The 18,367-nt window shown below is 45.4% G+C and overlaps 1 protein-coding gene across 1 annotated transcript in view; it reads left to right on the plus strand.

The window, feature by feature from the left end:
• IRF2BPL (interferon regulatory factor 2 binding protein like) overlaps positions 1 to 17,423 on the plus strand; it is a 62,529-nt gene extending 45,106 nt beyond the window's left edge. Inside the window, exons 2-3 of the mRNA XM_084841773.1 lie at positions 11,398 to 11,569; positions 12,963 to 17,423. The gene's annotated coding sequence lies outside the window, so the exon portion shown is untranslated. The remainder of the gene's footprint in view (positions 1 to 11,397; positions 11,570 to 12,962) is intronic.
• The last annotated feature ends 944 nt before the right edge of the window (positions 17,424 to 18,367 follow it).

Raw genomic sequence — 18,367 nt, forward strand, 5'->3', positions numbered from 1 at the left:
TGATGTCATGATGATGCCCAAGGCTAGCCCCATACAGGGCCATGTATAGACAAATCTTCTCTGAGTCTTTATAATGGAATTTTACATACTATGGAAATGGACCCAACAAATTGATAGGTGGATTATTAGACAATACATGGCTGCCCATGTGTCCTACTTTACAGAGGATAGTCCTCTATTTGAAGTTGTCCTCTCTTTGAAGGGCTGTCCAGTCGAAGTCCACTTTAAAGACAGAGAACCATAAGAAAGTGTCAGCAGTGACCTTGAAGTTGCCCATTAACAGTTAGTTTCTGGGTAGCAGATCGAGCCGGCATACAATTTACCTGATCAGTCTTCCCCACTCTTGTCTATAGTCTATATTTATATAGACTATAAATAGACTATATTTCTATTTAAACTATGGCTATTCTTTCTAAATTTGCATCAAATCATATAAGTTAGCATATGTAAATATTATGCAAATTTAGTGTCCCCCTTTGCCATCTGTTTTGGTGATGCACTGCCTCTTTTTTGGCAATGTGTAAGTGGCTATAGAGGCACATGGTTTTCAAGGGTTGATTACCAATGAATTCCTGGTCCCTACAGCTGGGCAGAGCTGAAAGAATCTGGAGGTTGAGGAGGAATTATGACAGAATCTTATGGGACTGGAAAGCTGGAAGAATCTGGCAAGTTGGTTGGGTCTGGCATCTGGCAGAATCTGGAATGCGTTGGTTTTTTGTTTTCCCACTCCCCAATACTGATCTTACCCAGGAGCTTTGAGGAAATAACTTCAGAGCCCAAGGAAAGACAAAGCCCAGCTCAGAATGTTTTAACATCTTGTTCTGCAACCTTTTGGCAGCTGTTCCATTTGTACACTTTCCTATACCTAGTCCAGAGTTCTACCACTGTGCTGTGTCTGCAAATTGCCTCTCAGGCTGGTTTAATCTTCCTCATTGTCCTCACCTGTTTCCATTTTCACCCATAAACTAGTGGTACCATTAGGTAAATAGAGAGTCTGGACATAATGGTCTTACATTCCCACCCCCTTTAAATGGTAATGTAATGTAATTTAAATGGTAATGTGTATACCCTTAAATAGCTGGGGGGGGGGGGAGAAGTCTTTAGATGGTAACAGTGGAAGCTGGCAACTTCCACAACTTGGATAGCTCCTTTAGAGTTCTGACTGGTTCTGACTGAAACCCGTAGCAGATTTACTACCCCATTGACATTGGAGCCACCAGCCCCCACTGGATGGTAACGCATATTACTTCATTTATTTCAAATATGGTGAACCACCAGCTCTGCTGTGTTTGGGGGCCCTCCTGCTTGTTCTGTTGAGGGGGCTCCTGGACCTCTGCTCCAGAGTCCTGCCCTGACAGCACTACCACGTAGAAGAGGCATTCTGTCCTGTATGTAAGAGAAGGAGGAATGCCTCTTCTAAGATGATGTACAGGTATGCCTCATCTAACAAAAAAGCAAGTCTGCTTTTCTTGCTTTGCACATGCAAGTTAATGCAGATGTAATTGATTAATTGGCTCATATTGATAGGTTTGAGCAATTAAGATGTCTTTAATCAGATGGCCTAAAAATATGAAGACTTTTCTCATTTTGATCTGAGGCTTATGAATTTTGGATATCTTTGATTTATTCCCTTCTCATCTAAGGGCTTGGCTCTTTCACAGTTTCTCTCTGGTCATTAGGTAATTTGTATAACTATATTCTAACCCACTGACCTCCATTTGCAGCTCTAGGGGGGGAAATCACAAATGTGTCTCAGTCTGATCAATACATTCAAACCATTTCTTATACTGGAAGCTTAATAAGGAAAAAAAATAAATGCATAATTTTAAATAACAGCCATCCTTCACTAAAGAAGACTGCTTAACAAAAAATAGTCCAGCTTTTTGGTGTGCATGTATGTGTCTCTGGGAGAAGAATAAATATGTCACATTTTACTTCTCTCTCGGTTGCTTTCCCCTAGACTGCATTGTTCCATCAGCAACCAGTCCGTGAACAATGGCATCTTTTAAAGGGCCTCTAAAATGGTGTTACCGAGCCGTCCTTAGGACTGTTTTAAATATTTACTCGTGAGTCAAATCCCTTTGGTTACAGCAAATACAGTTATCTATAAGATAACTGTAGATAAAAGAAGCAAATTCCTCAAATATCCCACTTCACATTCCACTAGGAAAGCATTTCCCTAGACATTGAAAGTAGCAACTATTACAGAACGCAAAGTGCAACTTACTCAGTAAAGAGTTGTGGGATACAAGGTCGTGTATCATTTCTTAAAGATAGCCATAAATTGCGTTTCACTTTCTATAAGAATTTGAGCTGCTGCCTAGAATTAACTGACATGCTCACAATGTATTCCCTACCAAAATAATGATCTTGATCAACTCTAGTTCTAATTTCTCCCTCTCACAGAAAGATATGCATCAAGGTTGCCAGTTCCTCACTCAGAGCTGGTGGCCACACCTTTCAGTGTTCTGAGTTGCAGAGAGGAGATGCAACAACTGTGCCTCGTACCCCATTCCTCACCTACCTCCTCCTCCTCCTCTTTTGCTGTGGCCAGTAGAATTCTAATTTTGTTCAACACTGAACAGGCAGGAACTGGAGAAGAAATACAATGGCTGCACTCTCCTCGCTTGGAGCATTTAAGGTTTAAATGCTCCAAGTGAGAGTGCAGCCACTGTATTTCTTCTCTAGTTTAAAGATATAGGATGGTGAAGTAAATACATTCTGGCTGTAATCCAGGATGCTTAAGCCCATTGTGTCTTATGAGTCCACAGCAGAACTTCATTTATCCACATGAACGGGGAGACTTTAAAACCTGGTCAAATAAATGAAGTTTGCACTGGGGATAAGCAGCTTTTTCAAATAGTTAGCTCATCGAAACCTCTGTTGTGTACATCTGTATGCTTTGTACCCATCTACCCACACATTTGCAGCATGACCCACTGAGGGCTTTGGCGATGAAAGCTTTATTGAACTGAAAGCCAGCGCACTTTGAGAATCTCAAAGCCGTATAATACAATTCATGGCTTCACATGAAGTTTGAAACACACCTACATATTTATGTAGATGGATGGCCTGCCCTGCCCCTGAGTCTGGTAGTAAGGTACAGCTCTGCTTCTGATTCATCCTCAGGACAATGCTGTGACACAAATCGCTGTTCCCCCTGTTTTACAGATGCTTAAAAATTCACACTGCCAAAGATGTGGTCTGGATAGATTCAGAAGTGTCCAATTCTGCAAGGGGTTTTGCAGACTGCTCTGTTCTAAAAGCTCTTGTTTGCAACTCCCGGGGACTTTTGAATGGCTCTGTTAAAAAATAAAACCCTGCTTGCATCAGAGGTGGGGAGCTGGAAGTGTTTTCACTGCAGCATAAATATATGGGCTGTAAAGCCTGTGATTCAGAAAATTCTCCTGCAATATTCCCCTCAGCTGTTGCCATAGGTAACCAGCCTCTGCAAAACACTATTTACCCTGGAATGCAAGGAGACTTGGAGCTTAGCAAGGGCATACCAGTTAACCCCTTCCTAGCAAAAGAAATAACACCAATGCAGAGGTTCCAGCAAGAACAAAAGGAACTATTGCAGTTTTGTAAGGCTCTCAACTTTTATTTTCCTGGCAGGGGTCCTGTGCCTTTACCAGCGACATAACAGATAGAAGCTCAGCAGGGCACGTGCTTTTCCAGCCCTTAGCTTACACTGCTGGGGAGAAGCTGCAGCTGTTGGATTCTGGTGTCGCGTAGCTTGTAAAGGCACAGGAGCCTTGCTAAAAAGAAAAAAGGGAGAAAGGGCAACCCTAGCTGGCAATATACATGCAGCTCTTAAGGTTTCCACAAATCTTGGCTTCACAGTTGCCAGCTGACCAGAAAAGTATCAGTGTTGGTGAATCTTTCACATCAGCTGGATTTGCAAAAACTAGTGGGTCGCCCTTTTCACAGCATGGAGATAAACATGATCACCTGCTTATTATTGCAGATCAGTCGTTTGTGAAAGGAACAGCTACTGGGACAGATTGAAATGTTGGCAACCCTGTTTTGCTGTACAAACCATAGTAAAAATGTCTGCAGCAAAAAGAATAGAGTTTCGGCCCAGATCATCATCACCTTGGGCCTGTCAAGTCTCTGCCTTTTCCCTTCTTCCTTTTCTTGACCTTGCTTCACCTACTTGCTGTGCTGCCAATACATTAGTCCAAGCTACTTTGAGTATTCACTGGGAGCTCCAGGAGTTGTGCTGGTTTCAGGGCACTCCAGAGACAGCCCAAGACTCATAGGTGCCAAAGGCCTAAAATCCAAATTGAGCCATCTATGGTGATAAAATGTTTAAAATAATTATCATTGGCAATTTGCTGCCTTTAACTGCTGCTTAAATTGCTGCCTAAAATCTGCTGCTGGAAGCAAGCTGCCTCACCCTGCCAAATGATAGGGCTGGCCAGTTTCAGCTCATCAGTTAAATGGAGTAAGTTAAACTGGGAGAGCTGGCATGTTGTCAGTGGTTAGTGTCAGGCTTGGACCAGGGAGAGTGGGTTTAAAAAATACCCTCATTTAGCTCACTGAGTGATTTGGGGCCAGGCACTATTTCTCAGTGTGACCTACCTCACCGGTATGTTGTACGCTGTCCTGAACACCTTGTAGGAAGAGCAGGATAAAAATAGATTAATTTTTTAAATGCCTGCATAACACTGATCTACAAATGTATAAAACAGTGTGATTAAAACAAAACAAAACATGCTAACCACTATGTGCCAACATGCTTACGTATGCAGGGTGTGCTAGTTCAGCTCTCTGCAGTGTGTACAAGCTGTCTCTTTTCCAGCTCTAAACTTCTGGCACCAAATCTTTTTTAATCACTCCCATAAAATGCCACATCCTTGGGCAGCTGGCATCAACATCATAACCTCAGCCAGCAAATGCACATTTGAGTAAGGGGAAGCCTTTCACAGAAACATTTAACATGGTCAGCATCTTCATGTAACAAGGTACTTTGGCTAATACTTGATCCCCCCCCCCCCCTGTTTACCAGCTGAGGCTCTTTTGTTGCTCAGCTTGGCTTGGAGGTGCTGGAAGCCTTCAAAGAGCTTAGCTTTAATTATTGCTGACTCAGACAGGTGTGATTCATTAGCCTCCACCCTGAGGCCCACTTCTTTCGTCCTCACCTTGGGCCTTACCTTTTTTTTCACACCTGCAGCTCAAGATTCCCATCGTCAAATAAATGCACATGCAATCCAGGGAGGGCTTAATGTGCCTGTGAGACTCACTGCAAAAAGAGGAACGTTTGGCCCGTGCAGCAGTACCTTGGATAGCTCCTTTAGAGTTCCGACTGATTCTGACCGAAACCCAGAGTGCATTCACCGCCCCACTGACACCAGAGCCACCAACTCCCACTGTAGCCAGCTTGCTGCCCTCCGGTGCAGTGGAAGACACTTGCTCTTTGCCACTGTTTAAGAAAGATTCAGCTGTCAGTACCATGGCCATGGATCTTCTTTTGCAGAGAAGAGTCCCCTGCTTGAAGGGCTGTCCAGTCCAAATCTGATTTAAAGAGAAAGAGCCATCAGGAAAGTTGCCCACCAACAGCACCTGGACAGCAGGCTGAGCATGGCACACAGGTCATCCGGTCACAGTTTTCCCCACTTATGGTGGGGTGTACTGTATTTTTATTTATTTAACTTATAATAAATGTGTTTTTATACATATACATTAGCACATGCAAATTCTATGCAAATTTGCACGCTTTTTAATCCTCTTCTTGGGCAATTCATAAGTGGCCACCTTAGCTGCCGGTCTGATCAGCTTCTGCATGTGCTTTGGGGTGGCGGGGGACAGGTGGGAAAGAACCATCTTATCCTTATGCCTCAGGCAGCAAAATGTCTTGAGCTGGCCCTGATCTCTGGTCTGATTCAATACAGCAATCCTGAAATGAATGAAAGGAAGCAGACAATCCATAATTATGCTTTATATTACATTTATTATTTTAGAGGCCTATGCTTTTAAAACAGTGGTGGTAAAGTGAGGTTGTGTATGGTTTCGGGCTCTCAAATTACAGACTATAAAGAGGCCATGTTTGCACATTGCCACTTTTGCCAGTCCAGTCAGTGTCTGTACATGAAGATAAGAGCCATGCTGGATCAGACTAAGGGTCCATCTAGTCCAGCATTCTGTTCACACAGTGGTCAACCAGCAGTTGACCAGGAACCCACAAGCAGGGCATGAGCGCAACAGCACCCTCCCACCCATGTTCCCAGCAACTGGTGTACATAGGCTCACTGCCTCTGGTACTGGAGGTAGCACATAGCCATCAAGACTAGTAGCCATCAACAGCCTTCTCCAGGAATTTGTCCAATCCCCCTTTAAAGCCTACAAATTGGTGGCCATCACTACTTCCTGTGGTAGCGAATTCCATAGTTTAACTATGTGCTGTGTGAAGAAGTACTTCCTTTTATCTGTCCTGAATTTCCCACCAATCAGCTTCATGGGATGACTGCATTGGGTTCTAGTATTATGAGATAGGGAGAAAAAGGTCTTCTTATCCACATTCTCCACACCATGCATAGTTTTGTACACCTCTATCCTGTCTCCCCTTACCCCCCTTTTTTCCAAGCTAAACAATCCCAGCTGTTGTAACCTTCTCTCATAGGGGAGATGCTCCAGGCATTTGGGGTGGGTTAGGGTATTTTAGAAAATGTTTTTATTGTAGAATTTTATTGTTTTAAACTGTTTTTATTGTATGTTGTACATCGCCCAGAGTAGCTGGGTGACCAGCCAGATGGGCGATTAATAAATTTAATAATAAATAAATAAATAAATAGATCATTTTAGTTGCCCTTTTCTGCACTTTTTCCAACTCTACAATATCATTTTTAGGTGTGGTGACCACAACTGTACACAGTATTCCAAGTCTGGTCGCACCATAGATTTGTACAGGGGCAGTATGATATTGGCAGTTTTATTCTCAATTCCTTTTCTAATTATGCTTAACATGGAGTTAGCCATTTTTACAGTGGCCGCGCACTGGGTTGACATCTTCACTGAGCTGTCCACTGCAACCCCAAGATCTCTTTCCTGGTCAGTCATCTCTAGCTCAGATCCCATCAGGCTATACTTGAAGCTGGGATTTTTTGCTCCAGCGTGCATCACTTTACACTTGCTTACAATGAACCACATTTGACATTTAGATGCCCATTCTCCTAGTTTGGCGAGATCCTTTCGGAGCTCTTCACAATCCTTTTTTGTTTTAACCACCCTAAATAATTTGGTCACATAATGAGAAGACAGGATACCCTGGAGAAGTTGCTGATGCTAGGGAAAGTGGAAGGCAAAAGGAAGAGGGTCCGACCAAGGGCAAGATGGATGGATGATATTCTGGAGGGGACGGACTCGACCTTGGGGGAGCTGGGGGTGGCGACGGCCGACAGGAAGCTCTGGCGTGGGCTGGTCCATGAAATCACGAAGAGTCGGAAGCGACAGAACGAATAAACAACAACAAATAATTTGGTGCCATCCGCAAACTTGGCCACTTCACTGCTCACTCATGGAATGGGGGTGGGAGGTGGCCACCATCTTGTCCTTCACCTCAGGCAGCAAAGTGTCCTGGGCTCGCCCTGGTGATGAGTGCTCTTAGATCTGACAGCACCACCAATCCTGGGTTCAGCAGGAAGGAGGGGGTTACATCCTTGTTCACAGCAGCCTGCTGTTGAGCCTGAGAATCTCCAAGTCGGTCCTTGTCTGAGGGGAAACTCTCAATCCTTGCTTGAGGGTAGTGGCTGTTGTGCTCTACAAATGGGTTACACCCAAACCGCAACAACAAAAACTGTCCTGAAGTATTTTTAAAATTGTTGGTATTACAAAGAAGCATCGAGGTCTCTTGTTGTTAATCTCTAGGCTAGCTTGAAAAAGCCACCAGTACCACAATGAAATTCTGCTTCACGGCTCATGTAAGAAAAACCTTCAGATCATTGTCTCTTTCTGCACCCTCCTATTTCCTGTGAATATTTTCTCACTGTCTATAGCCAGGTGTCATTGTGCATTAAATCTGTACATAGTACTGTCCCTCAGAATAGAGTCTTGTCTTGCTTGGGAACGGAAGAGGGGCTTTGGATCGAGCAGATAAAATGGGTGTATAGGTGTGCATCTGCCTTTTGAACTTCTAATACTCCAGCAGGGAACTTGTGCATCTCTACTGTGGTGAGACAAATGAGCTCCACATGCAGTGCCTTGGTGAAGACACGTGACTTATAACTTCCCTCTTCAGACATTACATTGAATGTGCAAAAGTGCATGTTCGTATGTTACTCTTGCATCCATGTTTTCTCCTTGGCTGTAATGTCCGAATCTTAGACCCAATCACATACCTCTTTGGTTCATGTCAAGTATAGATCTCTTTGGACAGTATCCAGCACAACACTACTGCTAACATAAATGACATTGAGCTAGTGTAAACTCTCTCTAGCCCAAGACCAATAGCATTTGCTTGTCTGATGGGTTTCCCTGGAAAACCTGTCACACTAGCAAATGCTGTTGGCTTCGTGCTAGAAATAGTTTATGGTAGCGTAATGTCATTGACATTAGCGGTAGTGTCCTGTTGGATATTGTCCTCTCCCTTTTCAAAATGAGATGGTTAAGCACAGAAATTTGCAAGATGTAGACCATCTCAATCTGAAAATGAGGGGTTTGGCTTGTAAGGAAATTTATATTTTTCAGTTAGCCCTTTTCTCTGTATAAAGGCACTTTCCAACATTTTGTCCGGCTCTCCCAACGTTCTGTCACACTCTAGTGTTTCCAAGGGACAACTGGGGTGGGACTGTGCAGATATGGGCTGCCTATAAGTGAGCTGTAATTTGGAATTGGAACACAGCAGAGGAGGGAGACTTGCCACTTGCCCTCACCAAGAACAGGGGGCAGGGGCACTCTTAATTCCTCTCCTATAAGTGTGCCTTTAACTACCATGGGGAAGAATAAAGCGCTCGATTTGGGGACAATCTTGCAGAGGGGCCTAAACCTTCTTACCATCATGGACGGGTGGACTGTACCTCCTTCATTAGAAGAAGTACGATGTAGCTCTGTATGCAAAGCACACTTTACAGCACAAGGGCAGCCTGCACCCTGCAATATACGGGCCTTCCTTCCATACATATGGCATGCTTATTTAGCTGACTTGCTACCGTACTATAATAAACTTTTTTCACAGCCTATGCCTAAAGTGCATGCCTGTTATCCTCCATCAAATGTTGGAGAACATCATACATTTCAGCACGGCAGGAAAATGATTGCTATTCCTCTACCCCAGACAGCTTTCTGCATTTGTTCCATTGTGCAAGAGTTCTAGGGTTATCACCTTTTGGTTTTTAAGCCCCTGAGGAGTGCGTCATTAAAAAATAAATAGGTTCTGGGCTTTCAAAATCCAGCCAGACCAGTCAGAAGGCAATCCAGTCCGCCTGGAGGCCAGGAGTGTGATGAGAGGGTCTGGATGAAGAGGAAATGAACTCAGAAACAGCTGTGGTATTGAGCACCAAGCATGTGCATCCTTCCTTGGTCCTAAAGACTGTGGCATGTTCTTCTTTGCTTTGTGTCTCTCTCCTGCCATGCTGCTGTGCAAGAGGCAAGAGCTGCCTGCATGATCTGCTTATTTCAGTGCTGTTCGGAGCCACTGTATTCCCTGGCTCCTTCTTTCTTAGACACCATCCAACCCAGGCTGATTTTTCTTCCTCCTTCCTATTTCTACTTCTTAGATAGGTCATAGAGGTGATCCTACCCAATCAGGGATCATGTAGTAAATCTGATGACATCACAATGTATGTTTATGTTAGAGGAGCTACCACAAGGGGCAGAGAAGACAGGTTGGAAAGCAACCGCTGTCCCTCCTGGGGATGGGCTGCAGGGCTAGGCACGCAGGTTGGCAGTATATTATTTATTGATTTATTAGATTATAAAATCACACCCTCCACCTAGCAGGCACTCAGGGTGATGTGCAATAAGAACATTAAATCTCCACATTAAACTCAATGAGCCATTATTGTATTTTAAATCTCTGCATTGCTGCTAGGTTTTATTTTGGGTTGCACTTTTATATTGTGTTTCACTGGTATATTTTGTGGTTCTAATTGTTGTGAACTGCCCAGAAGGCTTCGGGGTGGTATAGAAATGAAATTGGGTGGTAAAGAAATGAAACTAACAAAGGAACAAACAAAGGAACAAAATCATTAGAAACTAGACCATTGTTCTTATAGGATATCAAGAGTGTACCAGGGCTTTGTCTTGCACAGAAAACCTTCTGATTCTATGGTGGGCAAAAGTGTCCTTCCCCCAAAACCAGAAAAGATTATTTGAAAACCTTGGTACCTGTAGATCAAAGCAGAGAGGGAGGGAGAGAGCATTTGGAAAGAGAGGCCTGTTGGGCATCAAAGGGTTACTGGCTTTAAAGCTGCATTCTCTGGAGGCAGGCAAAAGCAAGTGTGAGACAGTGAGGTCAGCATTACCTTCCATTGCGGAGGGCCCCTGGCCTGACAATGTCAACATTCCAGTACATTCCAGCCTTCCACAATAAGAGCCTTCATTGCTCGTATTTCCTGACCCCCTTTGGATTAAAGCATGTGAAGTTAAATATATATACAGCCTGGCACATAACACACGGCTCCAGAAATAGACTGATGGGAAACTGTCTGCAGCTGTTGCTGCATAACACTCATTATCTGTGTCAGGTTCATCAGCCAGAGAAGTGTATGGGGTGGGGGTGGGGGAAAAGAGAGGATGTGCAGTTCAGGAGACACGGGTGGCCAAGATGCACTGCCAGTAGGAATGATGCCATATTGTGTGCCGTCATTTCCCTGACGCTGAAAGCTACCTGAAAAGAGAAGGGAATGGACAGATAACAATGGAAGGCGTGAGGAAATGCAAGATGTAAATGCCACTCCTCTAGATAACTGACATTATCTGCCTATTGAGAGATATCAGTCTTTTTCCAGGTCCAATTCATAGTGCTGGTTTTAGCCTTTAAAGTTTAAAGCCCTAAACTGGGTACCTTAAGGACTGCCTTTTTCCATATGTTCCTGCCCGCATGTTCCGTTCATCACTGGAGACCCTGATCCAGCTCCCTTTGCCATCTGAGACCCATCAGGTGGCAAAAGGGAGTTGGGCCTTTTCGGTTGTGCACCCCTCAGTAGAATGCCCTCTGGGCTGAGATTCACCAAGCCCAGATACTTTATGTTTGGCATTTGGCCAAAACCTTGTTGTTTGGGGAGGCCTTCAGCTGAAACACCTTTTCCTCATTATGCAGATAAGGTTCTGCCCCTTTCTCTGTGTCTTCACTATGAGTTCTTTGGGGTTTATGAGTTACTGTTTTTGGTGGCTTTGGATTTTGGAGGGTTGTTTTTATGATGTCCACATTTTTTGATGCTTGTTTATTGCATTTTGCAGATTTATTGTATGTTGATGGGCAAGACTTCTTCTGGTTCTTTATCTTTATACTGGAATTGGACAGGATACTGCTTCAACCAGACAACTTCTTCATATAGAGATCCTCAGTAAAAAAAGACGCATGGCCACACTGCTTCATGCTGCAGTTGAAGACCATCAGGAAAGGGCTAAGGTAGATCTCCCTGGGCATGGAATTCCAAAACCTGGGTGTGGCCACTGAAAAGGCTCTTTCTGGTCTCCCTCCCTTTCTCTTCATGTGTGTGCGCATGTGTGTGTGTGTGCGCATTTGTGTTTATAGTGCTTTGTAGTGTTCAAAGCACTTCACATATATTGTAATCCTTACAACAACCCTGTAAGGTAGACAAGTATTATAACCCCCAAATTGTAGATGGGGTGGTGAATGGTGCTGGGACTGAAGCTGCAGAAGTATGGCTTGCCTAAATCCACCGAGTGAGTTCATTACGGCAGCATGGGGTTCTTCAAACCCAAGACTTTCTGATTCATCACTCAGTCTCTTAGCCAGGATTAGACATAGCTTAGGAGGACAGATCTATCAGCAACTATTAGCCATGATAATGAACCATGAAACCACCAGATTCACAGGAAGTAGATCTCTCTGATGTTCACTTCCGTAATAGCTCTCTCCATTAATAGGGATCTGACTGGCTGCTGTTGGAAAGAGAAATGCTGGACTATATGCGCCTTTGGCAGGGCCGGCCCTACTATTAGGCAGAGTGAAGCAGCTGCTTCAGGTGGCAGATGTTGGTGGGGGGCGGGGCAGGGAAGGGCAGTGAGTTAGGACAGAGCTTGTGTGCTACGCAGCCTGCCTTATGCACCCTAAGCTAGCCTGTTGGTGGAGGACACTGTCCTGTCACCAGTGTTGAAGAAAGTTTCATCTGTCGGTCTTGGCCAGCTTCTGTATGTGCACTGGGCAGGAGATGGGGTAATGCCATATTGTCCTTAGCATCAGGCAGCAAAATATCTTGGGTCAAGTCTGACCTCTGGTCTGATCCAGTGGACCAATTCTTAAGTTAAGGGAAATGAAGCAGGCAGAATCCATAATTATGCTTCATATCACATTTATTATTTTAGAGGCCTATGCTTTTAAAACACTGGTGATAAAGTGGGACTGTGTGTGGTTTGGGGCTGTTGAATCACAGACACAGAACACGTTATAAATAGATGGTGTTTGCACATTGCCACTTCTGGGCGTGGACTGAAATGCTGATGTCAAGTTTCTGAAGGCAGGGGAAAGTATCAGCTGGGGCCAAACGCAGGGAAATTTGGGTGCTTTCTAGACTGCCTTCTCATCTCAGTCAGGGTGGTGGTGAACAGCCCCAATGACAGAGGCCTGGCCAGCATCCCGTGTGCACTGAATGCGTCCCCTATAATACACCCCAGAATCCTTAGCAATGCACAGGGGTTCCATGGCAGACAAATGGCAGGAACACCCAGAGCAGATGTTTCAAAAATAAAAACACGTCTGACGTGTTCATACAGTTCTTTTCACAACGTGCTCCTCATGGTACATTTTTACTCTTCTCTCTCTTGCCTTCCCTTTTCAGCTGGTGTTGTTGAAAGCTTTGATCTCATGAATTCCTGTGGGCAGCTCTAGGCTGAGATGTTCTACCCTTCACATGGCCCCTGACTGAAAGGGCTCAAAACCTTGGAAAACGACAGAGAGGTGGAAAGCAGGGCAGAGCAAAAATAACCTCCCCTGTCAAAGCAGCTGTGTCTTCCCCCTGAAGACACACCGAGGCGGGGCGGGGCGGCAGGGAGAGGAAGGGAGGAGCGCGTGGACAAGTTTAGATTGTAAAACCCTAATCCGGCACTAGAAGGGGTGAGGCCGAGAGAAGTTTGATGTAAGATAAAAATGCAAACCCCGTAGAGCTCTTCGTGTCTGGCGTACCCTTGCCTTGACTCTGCAAAGAGCACTAAGGAAGGATGAGCCTGCATTAGAAACAGGATTCTCTCCCCACCCCCGCCCCCCTAAACTAGCAACTTTACTACCACACTGCAGCAGTGCAGAGGAAATCTTCTGTATTGGTTTCTGGCAGCTAAGGGTGGGGCCCACTTGCTCGCCTCCCTTTCTGTCCCATTAACAGTGTCACTGAGACACCGGGGCGGCTCCAAAATGATCTTTGGCTGAGTGTGCGTACTTGCTTTACCCTGGATTTAATGCGGTCCCTTGCCGCTGGTGGTGGTGGTGGTTCAGTCGTTAAGTCGTGTCCGACTCTTCGTGACCCCATGGACCGCCAAGCCTTCCTGTCTTCCGCTCTCTCCCGGAGTGTGTAATTCTGCATTAAAGCGGATTTATGACAGGCAGCACTATCCCCTGCCGCTCGTCAGCTTCGTTCAAAAAGGAGAGGCTTGGGCTGGTCCGCTGCAGCCCTCGAAGCAGCGCCAACCTGGGCTGTCCAGCTCCGCCCTGCTTGCCAAGGGAAGGCTCTTTATTCCTCGCCCCCACCACGTACTGCAGAAAATCCCGGGCGCTGCAGTGATCTGGCCAGGATGATGCAAATGACCTAGGGCGACTGCACTGGCCCTTTAAATGCGCGCGCTCTCTCTTTTTGCGTGCGTGCACGCATGTGTGCGTGTTCAGCCATCCTCTCTGGGGGTGTCAGCAGACCGGACCTCGTTCTCTTTCCTGGCTGGAGGGCCACACACAGAATTTCCTGTAAAAAGTGGAAACAGGAATAGAATATGGGGGTCCCCAGACCCCATCTGTCGCACCCATCCTTATTCCTCCAGAGCCAGCGTGTTCTTGCAGTCAGAATGTTGGAGCAGGATTGGGCAGACCAGGGTTCAAGTGCTCACTCACCGGGTGACTTGGGCCAGGCACTAACTTCCAGCCTGACCCACCTCACAGGGTTGTTTTGAGGATAAAACGGGGGGAGAAGTATGGATGCTTCTCAGCACTCCTTGAAAAAAGGGCAAGATAAAAATGCACTAAATAATTTTTTATTTATTAAGTTTATTAATCACCCATCTGCCTGGTCACCCAGCCACTCTGGGTAATGATTAATACTAATAAATACGCAGAGTACAGATCAATGGTGCTGCCAGATGAGCCTTTTATGGTGCCATCGACCTGCCTCATTCCTGGAATTTTAGGGGGGGGGGGGTCCAGATGACATCGTCTTCCACTTGTAACCCTCCTGTGTTTTCTCACTCTTCTACTGTCTTTCTTCCCACAAAAAAACCTGTTAAGGAAGTTAAGATGGGATAGCTGCAGAATGCATTTTGACTGTTAGCGCTGGGAGCCGTCCATCTGGAAGATCCCCCAGTCTCCTTCTTATGTTTTGACAGGTGGCCATGGCTGTCTGTGGATGTTCATTTACAGCAGGGGATGGGCAGCAGGAAGATCAGGATCTACTGGTAGATCTTGTGATTTGCAGTAGATCAACAAAGGTTTCTGACTCCTAACTGTTTAACAGTAGCAACAGCAAAATGACACCCCCCCAATCTAAATTAGGCTGCTGAAATGAAGAAAGCTTGTGATAACCAGGAGTGGACTTTTATTTATTTAATTTGAGTAATAATACTTATATACCGCTTAATATTAAAAATTGCAAAGCAGTTCACATACAAATATTAAAAATCACATTTAAATACAATATTAAAACACTATCAAAACAATTTCAACTACAACAATAACGTGTTTAAAATACACTATTAAAATAATGTTAAAACTACAGTAACAATACAGACACAATTCTGATCGATTGTGATTATTTGCAAGCCAAAGAAGACCTGGATGAACAAGTGCATTTCTAGGAGGCATTTGAAACATACCACATTTTCTGCCTCCCAAACTGCTGGGGGGGGGGGATTTCCAGAGGGTGGGTTCCACTATCGAGAAGGCCCGCCTTTGAGATATAACATGGCAACATTCTGTTGGTCGTGGAATGACCTCCTCTGAAGATCTTAGTGGCCAGCTGGATACATATAGGGGAAGATGCTCTGCTAGGTATCCTCGTCCCAAGTTGTTTAGGGCTTTTGTGTGAAAGGACTGGGAGCGCAGTTCAATTCTGGTACTGAAAACAAATTCTTATGCTCAGAATGTGCACAGAGGCACCCTGTTCTTTAATAGTAAGTGTATGTCTTTTGCACCTGGCTCTGGCTGGAGGATTTTAGAGTTCTAGAAAAACAAAGTAGACCCAACAAGCCTGAAGTCTGCCCACCCCAGTTTGCATGATGAAATATGGTGACATTTCCCTGTAGATCCTGAGAACCATTCGTGAGGTTGCAACATTCTGTCCTCCAGACAAAATGGCAGCCACAGCTGGGGAGAGAGAAGAAGAATTTGGAAGGAAAATGGGGCCTTTTCTCACTGTTGTCCACTTAACTGTAAATATCCCACTACAGTGCTTCTGGGAGGCATGTTATATGTGATTGAGAATGTACTGAGCACAAGATGCATTTCATTTTTGATGGGCCTGTAAACAAAAGTGTTTCAGTGCAAAAGAAGAACAGCTGTGGAGGGGCAGGGCCTCACACTCCAGTGCCAGGCGGAGTCCACAGCTGCTTGGGAGATGGACTGATTTAGATCAGCCTCCCTGGCTGCTGGCTGGGAATGATGGGACTTTGTGGCCCAGAACATCTGGAGAGGCACCAGGCTGACTTAGAGCATTAGAGTGTCACTTAGAGATGACTGAAATTCCTTGGCAAGTTCAAGGAGTCACCTACTATCAGCTGCATTTATGCAATCGTTTTAGACACAAACAGCTCACAAACAATGCAGTACATTTGGGGAATGGGTGATCAGGGAGGCCCAGTGCGACACAGCCACTGATTGCTTGGCAAGCAAAGCAGCAGCAACCCCAGAATCCCTTTTGGCAGGTGTGAATGGCCTATTTATTTATTTATTTATTGCATTTATATCCCACCTTTTTTCCTCCATAAGGAACCCAAGGCGGCGTACATAATCTTCCTTGTCTCCATTTTATCCTCACAACAACAACCCTGTGAGGTCGGTTGGGCTGAGGGTCTGTGACTGGCCCAAAGTCACCCAGTGAGCTTCCGTGGCCAAGTGGGGACTAGAACCCGGATCTCCCAACTCCCGGTCCAAGGATCTAGCCACTACCCCACACCTGCTTTCAGTGAAAGCTGGGTGATAGGAGCAGGAAAGAGCCCTTGCCTTTTCATGGTGGTTGTATTGGGGAGGTGATTAGGAAGGTTGCACAGAGGTCAAAGAAGTCCAGTCAATGGGATGCACTGCGCTTGGACATAAAGTGCATAAAATGATCCCAGCCAGAGTGCAAAAGAGAGGCTGCCGAGGAATCAAACCCAGCCTGGATCTCAAAGTGCTTCAGATGCACACATTCATTAAGCTTCTTTGGAGGGTGCATCAATCTTACTCGAAGGAGGTACTGAAACGGTTACCTTAAGGCAACCTTTCCCAACCTGGTGCCCTCCAGATGTTTTGGATGACAACTTCCAGAATTCTTGGCCATTGGCCGTGCTGGCTGGGGGCTGATGGAGTTGAAATTCAAAACCTCTGGAGGGCACCAGATTGGGGAAGCCTGCCTTAAGGCTACAAAGGTACCAGTGGATGATGACAGTGGAGAGATTTCTGCAGTTTGGGCATTGAGGGGAGGAAAGTAAGTGCAGGGCACTCCTTATTTCTGCTCTTTAAGCAGAAGGAGCTGCAACAAAATGTTGCGGTGTGGAGTGCTCTGGTTCTAGCCAGCCAGCTAGCCATGCCCTCTTCTAGGAGACTCAAACCCAAGGAGAGTTATCTGTCGCAATTCTATCCTATGTGCAGGAGGAACTTCAGCTACAAAGTGTAGCCTCCTACTCTGCATCCTCTTTTTTGATGGTGTGTGGATACAAATTTGGTCAAATTCTGGACAATATTTAGTTGGAGCCCAGCCAGGTAGTGCAAGCCTTCTCCTGACCATCTAGTGGGAAGCACTGAGGCCAGAACTCCTATCACCTCCTCAAGTCTCCTTTCTGTCCCACATCATGAAGTCAGTGGAGGCTGGTGGCTCTGATGTCAGTGGGGCGGCCACTCCACTCCGGGTTTCAGTCAGAACCAGTCAGAACTCTAGAGGAGTTGGATACTCCATTAGAGTTCTGACTGAAACCCAGAGTGGATTTGCTGCCCCAGCTACATCGGAGCCACCAGCCTTCACTGCACTTAGTCAAGTTTTTCAGAAGATTTGGCCAAGCTAACTGTGATTATAGTAATAAAAGAAAGCCCTTAGAGGGTCACCCTTTTCCTCCGGAGGAAACTGGAAGAGGTGTATTGCGCACGAGGCACGGGAAATTGGAAGTGTGCATGCATGTGTTAAGCTATAGGTGACCTCATCTTACCATCCCCTTTCGTTATAGCAACTATGCGCCAAGATTAGCCTGATTGTCCCACCCCCTGCTAGGACAAGCCTTGTTGAACTCTATTCTCTTGCAAGCTTGCCCCAGAACTTTCTTTTCCTCTCCCAGTAGTTAAGCTTCTGATCTTCCTAACGCTGCTCCTGCCCCCCCCCACTCTGTGACCTTCTTGCACCCAAAAATCCAGACTAGATCAGACCAGATATTCAATGCATTCCACAGCCTAGCTTATGTACTGCACTCTCGGTTCAGCCACTGAGAGAACAAAGCTTGTTTCCTCACAACTGAATCTACTTCATCTATGTTTAGTCATAGAATCATAGAACAGTAGGGTTGGAAGAGGCCTACAAGGCCATCAAGTCCAACCCCCTGCTCAAAGAAGGGATCTAAATCAAAACATCCCTGACAGATGGCTGTCCAGCCTCATCTTGAATGCCTCCAGTGGGGGAGAGCCCACTACCCCCCTAGGGAATTGGTTCCATGCAGACTGCAGTTCCATACAGTGCTCTGTATGTTTCACTTGTTTTGATTTCTAAATGCTCTACGAAGTTAACGTCCCCAAATAATATCTCAGATTCTTGATTGTCTTTAATAAATGCCTGTAATTGAAGAAGCCAGTGTGTGTGGGTGCGCATGT

The sequence above is a fragment of the Heloderma suspectum genome, chromosome 1, assembly GCF_057233095.1.
Source record: "Heloderma suspectum isolate Gila_16-S chromosome 1, 16-S_ref, whole genome shotgun sequence".
Taxonomy (NCBI): domain Eukaryota; kingdom Metazoa; phylum Chordata; class Lepidosauria; order Squamata; family Helodermatidae; genus Heloderma; species Heloderma suspectum.